Source organism: Lissotriton vulgaris, chromosome 8 (assembly GCF_964263255.1).
Source record: "Lissotriton vulgaris chromosome 8, aLisVul1.2, whole genome shotgun sequence".
Classification (NCBI taxonomy): domain Eukaryota; kingdom Metazoa; phylum Chordata; class Amphibia; order Caudata; family Salamandridae; genus Lissotriton; species Lissotriton vulgaris.
Window position 1 is genome coordinate 671,446,986 of NC_141696.1, and position 12,031 is coordinate 671,459,016.

Below are 12,031 nucleotides of genomic sequence, written 5' to 3' on the forward strand. Positions count from 1 at the left end.
ATCCTTTTCCTAGTCTGCAAGTTTGGGAGGTGGACCTCTTGCCCATGTAATCGCAATCCAACGTTTTGCCAGTAGTAGCCCAATATCTACCAATCCCAAAAACGTTATTCGACTTATTAGGTCATAAAAGCACAAAACTTACATATAAAACAAATACACATGACTTCTACAAGCAATTCATGGAAAGTCTTTGCAGAATCAATTCACACGCTCTAGGATGCGTGTATGAAGATATCATAAAAACACTATGTACAATTTCAAAAATGTTATATCAAAAACTAATTAGCTAAAAACTTCAAACGTTTACTTCTTGTACAAACTATCTTATTTAAAAAGCAGTTGATTACACAAACTTTCATGAAGCAAAGCATATGTGTTTAGTGGGCTGTTATCTCTTTGAGGGACCTTGCTCTGATTGCCCACACCTACCCCAGGAATTTTACCATAGCTACAACTATCGCTTCAGTTGTGTCACTTCTGAGGATTCTTTCGGCCTCCTGTGCCCTTCTTGTTCCCAAAAGCTTGCATATAGGAGACAGCCAGGTGCGCCGCGGGGCTTTATAACCACTACATTCAAACAGTACATAGGCCAATGATTCGTTGCCGTTCTGGCACACCGGACACAAACCATCACGGAATGTGGACCATTTACTAGTAAAAGCTTTTAAAGGCAGTGTGCCAACCCTGAACTGGAAATGTAATTTCTGCTGAAAGGGCTTTGCAATAATGTCCCAATATTGTTCTAGCTCGGGTATAGATTTACAGCACAAAAAATGCCCTTAAGGGAAGCTCACTTGCAATTCCTCACTAAGTCCGTCTGAGCCATTTCCCAGTATTTAGCCTTCAAGATCTGTTTTGAAGGAAAGATAGAATTTTTGAGGTCCTCCCATAGCGATCTCATACCCATATTTGATGAGGTGGCTCTAAGATGTCTTAGCCATCTTATTTTGTGTAATGTGTCCGCCCTTATTACATCTAGGAAGCCAGCCGCATACTCTGCAAGCTCTGGGGTAGACCATAGTCTATGCCAGTACAGCAGAGGGCGTAATTTTGCAGTTTCAGTGATTGGCTTACTCCCATGGTCAATCAGTAGTGGGCGTGTCGGAGTACTCTGGGGTAATCTAGCGATATTTCTGAGAAACGTATTTTCCGAGATGGCCAATTTGGCTAAGTTCTCATCGCCCCAGAGTTCTGCACCATATAAGGCAGCGCTAATTACCTTCATGTTGCATATCTCCATGGCGGGGCTAATTATCTTGGTGAAAGAAGTATTATATTCTTTTTGCTGCACCCCTGCCAATTGTCGGTGTTTTAATGATGCTAGATCGACTTGGTTTGACCATTTTAGCCCCTCCTGAATGTTAACCCCTAGGTATGTGAACTCCTTAACCTGGTCAAGCGTGATGTTATTCAGCCTAATGCCCCCTTAAAAGCCCTGTGTGGATTAAAGGCCATCAGTTTTGTTTTGGACACATTGAGCTCCAGTTCCCGTCGAGCACGGAACTCTTCGAAGATTGAAAGGGCTTTCTGGAGCCCACTCGGTGTTTTAGAAAGGATCAATGTGTCGTCCGCAAACATTAGTATGGGGACTTTTTCGCCAGCCAGTGACGGAATGTCAGTATTAGTTAATTTCATGCAGTTCACTATCCCATTTATATAGAGCGAAAATAGGGTCGGGCCAGGACACATCCCTGTCGTACTCCTTTCTTTACTGGGAAAAATTCTGTGACTTCGCCCTGTTTGCCCCAACGGATCCTAGCCTTGTTGTTCTCATGCATTCTGATGATAAGTGTCAGCAAGTCAAGTGGTAACCCCATGTCTTGTAGTGTATGCCACGTTCCACGTGGTACAAGATCAAATGCTGACCTACGGTCAACAAAAACGTCATATAAACAGCCCTTACCCAGGGTTAGTATTTTCCAATGTAAAAGGGTAAACCTGAATACTTGATCTATTGTGCTTGTGAAAGCACAAAATCCTGCTTGGAGGGGCGATAAAATACCGAATTCATTGATCCAATATTACACACTGTTGTGCACCATCCTGCCCATTACCTTTTGAAGCGAGTCAATAAGGCTAATGAGCCTGCAATTCCCTGGGAAAGCTTTAGCTCCTTTTTTAAAAACAGGGATCATCTCTGCGCCTTTCCAAGAATCTGGATCAGGGCACCCTGGACTATAGCATTTGATAATAAGAGGATATATGAGCTCCATATCGCTTTATTGGCGAGGAATACATCCCTCGGTATTCCATCTAAACCCGGGGCTTTTTCTGCCATGATGGATTTCAGGGCCACCTCAACATCTGCCTTGCTAAAAGCTGCATCCTTAAAAAACTGTTCGGCAATGCTGCCTTCATTATCATGCTCACTTGCAGCATATTGTGGTTTGAAGTGGTTTACCCACTCTAGTTGTGAGACATGATTATGGGGCTGGGAAGCCTGCCCTCTTCTATTCCATTTGTGGACATTCCAAAATGGTTTTGGGTTCCTATTAACACAAGCCTCCTTCAGATCGTCCCACCTATTACTGTCCCATTCTCTTTTCGCCTTAGTTTCACCCCCGATATGTGGCCCTTGCTAATCGTACCAATGCGGGATCCCCTTGTTTTATAGCATCTCCTAACACTACACGCGACCTTTTACATTCATTACTATACCATTCCTGTGCTTTAGGTATGGGTAGCTTTTTAGGTTTGCTCTTTGTTACAAAGTACATACACAATTGTCCAAAGAATTCATTATGTAAGCGGAATGGTAGTTTTAGATCGAGCAGATTAGTTACACTAACCTTTAGATTAATAGTGGCCCGGTCCAGCTCTTTTTCAATACTAGCGAGTACTAATGGTAGTTCTTTCAGTTTGGTCCATTTTAATTGCCTTAGGTCATTTGATGGGACTACATCGTTAGTCATATAGCTGGCTAATGTTTCTTGACGGGTTTGGGAACATAAAAGGTCCATGTCCATGCATAAAGGATTATGACCACTTTCCAGTCTATCTTGGATTTTCATATCCTTTACTGTATGCCATAGTGCTAGGCTGACCAGAACATAATCTATCCTACTGGTACTGTGACCGTTATTGAATGTGGTGGCCCCCATCTTATCAGACATTGTACGTCCATTAAGTGCCCGTATACCATTTTCCATACATTTTGAGTTAATGTGAATCACCACATCAGAAAATCTTTTTATTGGCTCTAACTCCAGCTTTGGCACACCCCACTTTAGGTCTTCCTCGTCAAATGAGTTGCTTTCCTCGTTCAAGAGTGGCTCAAACGCCATGTTAAAATCCCCTGTGATAATCAAGGGCAAGCATGACTGGTTACTCTCGAGAAGATCACCAAGTGCCGCTAATACACCCAACTTTTTCCCTCTTGAGCCATGCACATATATATTATATATTACTGAGGTCTCATTGGAGCCCCTTTACTGTCTGACAGCCTTAATGTCTTGACTGTGGGTTGGGATAGTTTGAATATTTAACCCCATATCTTGCTTCACCCACATTGTCAGGCCCACTGATGGTCTCCCTTTTGGTCCATTAACGGCTGGGATATAAAAATGTAAATACCCAACACAAAAGAGGGGGGCCTCTGACAAGTCTCTTGGAACAGACAAACATCAAACCTCTCAATAAAAGCATGCCACTCTGGGGATCCCAGCTTGGAACCCCATCCTGCAATGTTCCATGTCTGTAGTGTGTTCCTTGGTAATACTCTATTGTCCGCCGATTGAATATTGGATGCGGGTAAACTTTGGCTTTGGTTTCTATCTTCTCCTATCCCTACATTTTGGTTATTCAACAAGAAGTCCTGTATTACAACTTGTTCCATCTCTAATGGTGTTAAACAAACAATGGCCTGCCCTGATGCAGTATTGAATCAAAGACCCCTACTTGCTATACCTTAATCTATTCAACAGAGGGTATTGTACAACCTTCTATCTACAAGTGCTAAATAAAGTCACCATTTTGAAGATAAAACGATAAAAACAGATAGCATGTGTGAGTGAACCCCATGTGCTGATCCCACACCTTACTAAACCTTTCTCAGAGGGTGAAGCCTTCAAAAAAAGGGGGGAGGTAAGTTGGCAGAGCATCACAGGAGCAACACCCGGGGGAGGATTTTACAGGCTGGTACTTGCCTGTGTCCTCACGTTCTCATCATCAGCATCTGCCAACCGGTAAAAAAACGGGGATATAAACAGTGCAGAAAAAGAAAAACCTGTGTGTGTTAAGTGTAAGTGACCCACTGTGGTATGCCAAACTCATGTGCTTGAGATCTGGTCCCACCACCTTAAAAAGAGCTAAGCTACATTAGCTAGTCCAACTTTATTCCGTGCTGTGTGCCCGCTCTATTTAAAATAACCAACATGTTTCATCGCCAAGTTTCCTTTACCGGCAATTTCGTCAGGGTTTTGGGTCAGCATGAATTCTGCACGTCTTGATTCTCCCTTTATTGTACCTGTGGTTGTCCATGGGATAAAAGCACACATACAAACATTTACTCACTGTGTCTCTCTGGGAATTCAAAGTGGCAACTGCACACGCAGCATCCTGTGTAACATTCATACATTACCAGGTGGCCTTTTGAGATCACGCCTACCAGGCCCCCGTAGAAGAATCAGGGAAGGTTGGACCCTCTAACTTAGAATAGGTTCCGTGAACCGCCCTCTGGTCGGTGTCTACAAAAATGAAAAAGCACAGTAAATATGGCGCTTACGTGCCCCCTCATTCACAATGCTCATGTGTTACTACTGCACATATGCCCATACCGTTGTTTTCTATGAGCCCTTATCTAGCAATGCCCGACTACTGTGGCCCACTGGGTACTTTCAGTTAATGTATCCCGTCTTCCAATTTAGAACTGGTAGCAGATAGGGGAATATCGCCATCATGTATGCAAACATTTTCAAAGGACTACACCCCATCGTGAAGCGTGGGGCGTGTCAACAGAGAGCTACAACCGCCCTCTTGTTCACCTCTCTCATCCGCCTGAATACTGTTATGTCCCCGGGCCTTAGAAGCCTCCTCCAAAGCCCTTCTAATTTAAAGATTGATCTCCTTACCGGTATTACATGCAGGAATGGCCTCCACTCACCCGCCGATAGTGAAAGTCTCTCCGGTGTTTGTATTTTGTAGACGGGGACCCGGTCACATGATTCTAGCGTCTATAGTACCGCCCATATCACACACTAACGTGGTAGACGGTCTAGGCGTTTGCCGGCCGCGTGGCGGCCATCTTGGAACGGGGTTGTAGTTGGTAAACGGATCTATTTACCTCATTAATCTGCATATCTGTGATTGCGGAACCGTGTATTTACAGATCAAGTCGTGACTTGATTTCAAGGGGTATTTAGTAGTCTGTATCTGTGTGTCTCATACATTCATATTCTAAAGTGGCCTGTTCCGCCTTCTTTTTAAAAAAACAAGTTAATAATTTTACATAAAGGGAATACTAGAAGAAGAATTTTCATATGATGTAAATTTTTACTATTGCATGCAAAGTTTCAGAAGCACCTTCATTAAGCTGGTGCATGACCAATGTGTGGCTATCTCACTTCACAACGCAATCCACTGCATAATTACAGAGGCACCTTCATTACCCATGTGCATGACCAATGAGTAGCTATCTCACTTCACAACCCACTATGTAACCCCTTAGCTTCAGTAGGGGATTTTACCCTGTGTGATTCCCTATATATGCATGGTATATTCACGTGGACTAGATGGCAGCTATTCTATTCCACTCAATAACATCATTGAGACCCTGTCGGTCCGTGCCCTCTTAAAAAATCCAGCATGCCTCTTTCCTAAGGAGTCTATTCTCCATATTAAAATGGTCTCCCAACACCCTCTTACCCATTCCTGATTCTTCTACGGGGGCCTGGTAGGCGTGATCTCAAAATGCCACCTGGTAATGTATGAATGTTACACCGGATGCTGCGTGTGCAGTTGCCGCTTTGAATTCCCAGAGAGACACAGTGAGTAAATGTTTGTATGTGTGCTTTTATCCCATGGACAACCACAGGTACAATAAAGGGAGAATCAGGACGTGCAGAATTCACGCTGACCCAAAACCCTGACGAAATTGCCGGTAAAGGAAACTTGGCGATGAAACATGTTGGTTATTTTAAATAGAGCGGGCACACAGCACGGAATAAAGTTGGACTAGCTAGTGTAGCTTAGCTCTTTTTAAGGTGGTGGGACCAGATCTCAAGCGCATGAGTTTGGCATATCACAGTGGGTCACTTACACTTAACACACACAGGTTTTTCTTTTTCTGCATTGTTTATATCCCCTTTTTTACCGGTTGGCAGATGCTGATGATGAGAAGGTGAGGACACAGGCAAGTACCAGCCTGTAAAATCCTCCCCCGGGTGTTGCTCCCGTGAGGCTCTGCCAACTTCCCTCCCCCCTTTTTTGAAGGCTTCACCCTCTGAGAAAGGTTTATTGAGGTGTAGGATTAGCACATGGGGTTCACACACACATACTATCTGTTTTTATCGTTTTATCTTCAAAATGGTGACTTTATTTAGCACATGTAGATAGAAGGTTGCACAATACCCACTGTTGAATAGATTAAGGTATAGCAAGTAGGGGTCTTTGATTCCATACTGCATCAGGGCAGGCCATTGTTTGTTTAAGATATATTGAGTGGGGAGTGGCCTGTATAAACTCTTGTTCTTCTCTTCCCCCTGAGTCTCCTTGTAGTTGAGACCAGCTCTAATGGTGGACAATCATACCAAAAGGGCTGTCCCTGAGGGCCACCTCTGATGGCGATTGAACCTGCTGCCGCTTATCCAGATCTCCCTCATGTCAATCTGTTAAAGATTGCAGGGATCTGTTAGCATGAGCTGAAAGCCATTTTGCACTTGGCAGCCATTTTAGTTAGTCATGTGCTCGCCATGTGCTGTTTCCCTCTTCCAGAGCCTTGCACATGCTCAGAGGGGCCTAGCTAGTAGAATGCACCTGCTCCTAGTATAGAACTGTCAGGCTATTCTTGCTGATGTAAGTAGAAGTAACTCTCCTCCCACTTTGTTGAGCAAGCAAATTTTGTATACCCATATTAGTCATTTTGCATGCTGGTATGAGCCAGGACCTCCCCTTGGTTTTATGCTGACTAATGTAACCTAAGCATATATAGGCCCCTGTTTTCTGTACTTCTTAGAATGCCTCATATAGTTCCTGAGGGTACTGTGTGACGTAGTCTCCCTCATCTGAGGTTACAAAATATGTATTGTATATTACAGCTTCTGTGCCAATCTCTTCTTTGTTGGTTTAAAAGAACCAGGTGGATCAGTGAGACCCCTGAGAAAGTTTCTATTTTCTACAAATGGCGCCTCAACGTGCACCTCATCAGAAGGGGCTATCTAAGGGAGTGGTCTTGACAGGAGACAAGAATCTACTGAGGAGGACAGGACAGGAATCTACTAAGGAGGTACCCTGCACACTGAGATTCTCTGCCTCTGCAGCTCAGTATATTTCTGGTCTTCCTGATTTTGATCCTCCACATGTTTACCGCTCCTGACTGAGAACCTTTTTGGCGTGAGTATTCTAAAAACGACCGTTAGGTCATTCAGAACTTGACAGTGAGAGAAGTACGCCGGCTGCAAAGAGAGAGTTTAAAGTGAGATTTAAAGTGATATAAAGTGAGATGAGTGATATAAAGTGAGATATAAAAAGTGATATAGAGCATTATAAAGTAATACAAAGTGATACAGTGATATATAGTGATATGGAAATGGGAATTAGCCAATATTATGGAACATGGAAAAATATGAATTGCAATTTGTGTAGGCAGGTAATGAGGAGATTTTCCTCTAATTTGTGAATTATATGTGACGGCACACTTTGTGTTATGTGCCACTGCTATATAGTATTGTATATCTTACAATATTCTTAGGCATGCCTGTTTCAAGCGCACATCGATGAATGTGTTGCTTTTTGAAGGTACCATAATGTGATGTGAATAGAATCAGCCGGCTCCCCTAGAGGGGATACCTAAATAGGTTTAGGTATAAAAACGTATTTCTTCCTTGGTGACAAAGTACCCCATGGAATTCAAATATGTACATAAAAAGGATCCTATTTTTGTGCACTTTTATAAATGGAGATATGCAGAGCATTTTTTTGTTGTTGTTCTACCAGCCAAACTAATGAATTTGGTGTATTTTGGCTTCTTCAAAATGGAACAGTCTTTGGGCTGTTTTTGTGCAGTTTTTCTACTTTTGAGAAGCCCTTCTTGTAAATATGACCTACAACTAGTATTTACAAATGGTTTGGTTTAAGTACAGTCTGTGGGCGGTCCTTTATTTCTGTCCTAAGTGTTGATCTGTGGGTTAAATGTGTGTTTAAATGTCTATGTGGTTTGTGACTTGACATTGATGGTACTTGTGTGAGTAAATAGCTATTGCGCTCTTTGTGTAAGAATGGCTAGCCTTAAGCGCTCTGTATTGTGTGTTCTGAATTTATGACCCCCTTCTATAAATGTCTGGAATGAGCTCAATGTGTTTGTTTATTTTTTTTTGCTGTCATCATTCTGTTATGCAAAATGTCATTTAATTATTATTAAATAAAAATCCAGAAATGAATTATATAACATATGCTACATGTTACTATTAAATTGACAGAGTAAGACACTATACATGTATTCAAATTGCCATGCCACAATGCTAAAGATACAATTAGAATTCAAATTGAATAGGAATGAAATAGGCCTCAAAAATGAAATTGTGTGTTTTGCAATAAATATACTGAAATGTAAAATGTTACATGTTCCTTAGATACATTGTATTAGATATTTAAAGGCCTTCACATCATATGAATGAATTTGGTTGTTGCTGAACTAAACACACATTATAGAACAATATATTTGACTGCATTGAAATGCCTCAGTTTTAAACAGACTGTCACCGTGCTTACATTTCAACACTAAAAAAGAAGCTGTCCAACAGCTGTGTTTTAACTGTCACTGAGAAGCAGCTGTCTTTTTTACTGTAGGCCACAGAGAGCAAGGGATGCTGACTCAGATAGGATTTTAAGCCGGTGTCAAGCTGGTATAGAGGCTTGCATGCTTTTAAAAAGTTACAAAAAATCAGTTTCCTTATTTTGGATAATAGAGAAAAATTGACGGTAGGGATTTCCTCTCTTAATAACTTTTTAGGTCGAGTAATTTATTACTCGATACTATTGTGATGAAACTAACTCTTAAAACCAAGGGCTTTGGGAGACGGATAACGCACAGTGCATGTGCCCGTGCACGCGCTTTTCTCCCGAGCCTCAGCATCACACTTCAAAGGAATTCCTTCCGCTCCTTATCTCCTCAGGCACTCAGCGTCTACGTGTGTCTCCCAGGCTCCTCACAGTGCCATATGTCCTCAGGGCATCACACTTCTAACGTGAACGACCGTCTGCTCCTTGGAATGTTGGCATGGTTGCCCAGTGCTGCCTGATCTTCTTCAAAGGCAGCTTGTAACCCGAGCTGCCCTCTGCCTTTGCATTCTGAACTCTTTCTTGGATTACACACACAGTCCATAGCGCTTCCTTCTACCTTTCACCTGGCACACACACACACCACCAGCCATCAGTGCACGCTTTCACCAGGCATACACACCACTGGCCGTCAGTGCACACTCTCACCAGGCACAGACGCCAGCAGTGCACACATTCACCAGGCATACACACCACCGGCCATCAGAGGCACACACACACCACCAGCCATCAGTGCATGCTTTCACCAGGCACACACACATCACCAGCCATCAGTGCACGCTTTCACCAGGCACAGACACCATCAGTCATCCGGGCACGTTTTCACCAGCAACAAACACCACCAGCCGTCAGTGCACGCTTCCACCAGGCACACACCACCAAACGGCAGTGCACGCTTTCACCAGGCACACACACCACCAGCTGTCAGTGCACGCTTTCACCAGGCACACACCACCAGCTGTCAGTGCACGCTTTCACCAGAGACTCACACTACCAGCCATCAGGGCACGCTTCCACCAGGCACAGACACCACCAGCCGGCCAGGCGCACACCCACACCATCAGCCATCATTGCATGCTTTCAACAGGCACACACACACACACCACCAGTACACGCTTTCACCAGGCATACACACCACCGGCCATCAATGCACACTTTCACCGGGCACAGACACCATCAGTCATCAGTGCATGCTTCCACCAGGCACACACAACCAGCCATGAGTGCACGCTTTCACAAGGCACACACACACACACACCGCCAGCCATCAGTGCACGCTTTCACCAGGCATACACACCACCGGCCATCAGTGCACACTTTCACCTGGCACACACACACACACCACCAGCCATCAGTGCACGCTTTCACCAGGCATACACACCACCGGCCTTCAGTGCACTCTTTCACCAGGCACACACACCACCAGCCATCAGTGCACGCTTTCACCAGGCATACACACCACCGGCCGTCAGTTCACGCTTTCACCAGGCACACGCACACACCACCAACCATCAGTGCACGCTTTCACCAGGCATACACACCACAGGCCGTCAGTGCACACTCACCAGGCACAGACCCCTTCAATCATCAGTGCACGGTTTCACCAGGCACACACCACCAGCCGTCAGTGCACGCTTTCACCAGGCACACACACCACCGGCCGTCAGTGCACGCTTTCACCAGGCACACACACACACACACCACCAGTCAATTTTTCAATTTTCAAAGCTTTATTCGACATCAGTCATAAAAGCATTTCCACCCTAACACTATACAATAAATACTAATCTACATACACAAGATTTAATACAAGAATTAAACAATTACATGTCGAATATAGTAAACTATTAAACATTATTAAGCCCCAACATTGACCTTTATTCGCAAATAAAAACTTTTTTAAAATATAATCATCAATGCATCACGGCGTTTTCCTAATAAAATGCGTGTTCGAATCGCCCATGCCCAGGACAAGAACTTTGCAACCGCGATTGCGAATAATGGAGAACAATCAGTCTCCAGAATTCTAAGTGCTGCTGCGTGGTTACGAGTCCCCATATTGAGGCAGACAGGTCTTATCCATTTATGCCGTGGCTTTGCATATAAAGGACAACAAAACAATATATGGGAGACATGCTCAACTTTGTCTTTACAATGGTAACAGTGCTCATCCCAGGATATAGACCATTTCTTTTTAAGCACATTTACTGGGAGAGATCCAACTCTAAATTGGAAATACAGTTTCCTGTCATGGGGCTTCTCAATCAGTTCCCAATATGCTTCACACAAAGGAGACATTTTTAGGTCCATGAAGCGTCTCGACAGCGAACAGTTAGTTCCGTTGGCAAAAGTTCTAAGATTCACCATCTCCCAATACATCTGTTTTAGCTTGGTCTTTGAGGGGAAGCAAGACACATCAGGTTTACCCCATAGGTGGTCTAGTTTTAGCTGTGACAATACCCCTCGTAATTCTTTCAACCAAGCAATTTTATGAAAATGGTCAAACGAATCAACATCTGTCAATGCTGAGGCATAATGAGCTAACTCCGGGGTCACCATTAGCCGTCTCCAATATAACAATGGGCGCAACCTTGCTAGGTCCACAATATTTTTCCTAACAAGGTCTAATTTTAATGGAACGGTCGGCGTACTTTGCGGCACCCCTACCAGTCTCCTAAGGAACTTATTTTCCGCTGTGGACAGATTTGCTAGGTTGCTAAATCCCCATAGTTCAGAACCGTATAAACTGGCACTAATAACTTTCATTTGGTAGATCTCAAGCACACAGTTTACCGGTTTAGTTAGAGAAGCTCTATGTTTTGATAGTAATGCTCCTGCTATTTGACTAAACTTTAGTACTGCAGTGTCTATGTGTGTATTCCATTTTAAGTTCCCCTGAAGTGTTATTCCTAAGTAGGTAAAAGCATCTACCCGTTCAAGGGGGGGTGCCTTTATAGGTGATTGCCCCTTTAAATAGTGACCGGGAGTTCATGCACATAAACTTTGTCTTGCTGGTATTTAATTCTAAACCTCGCAA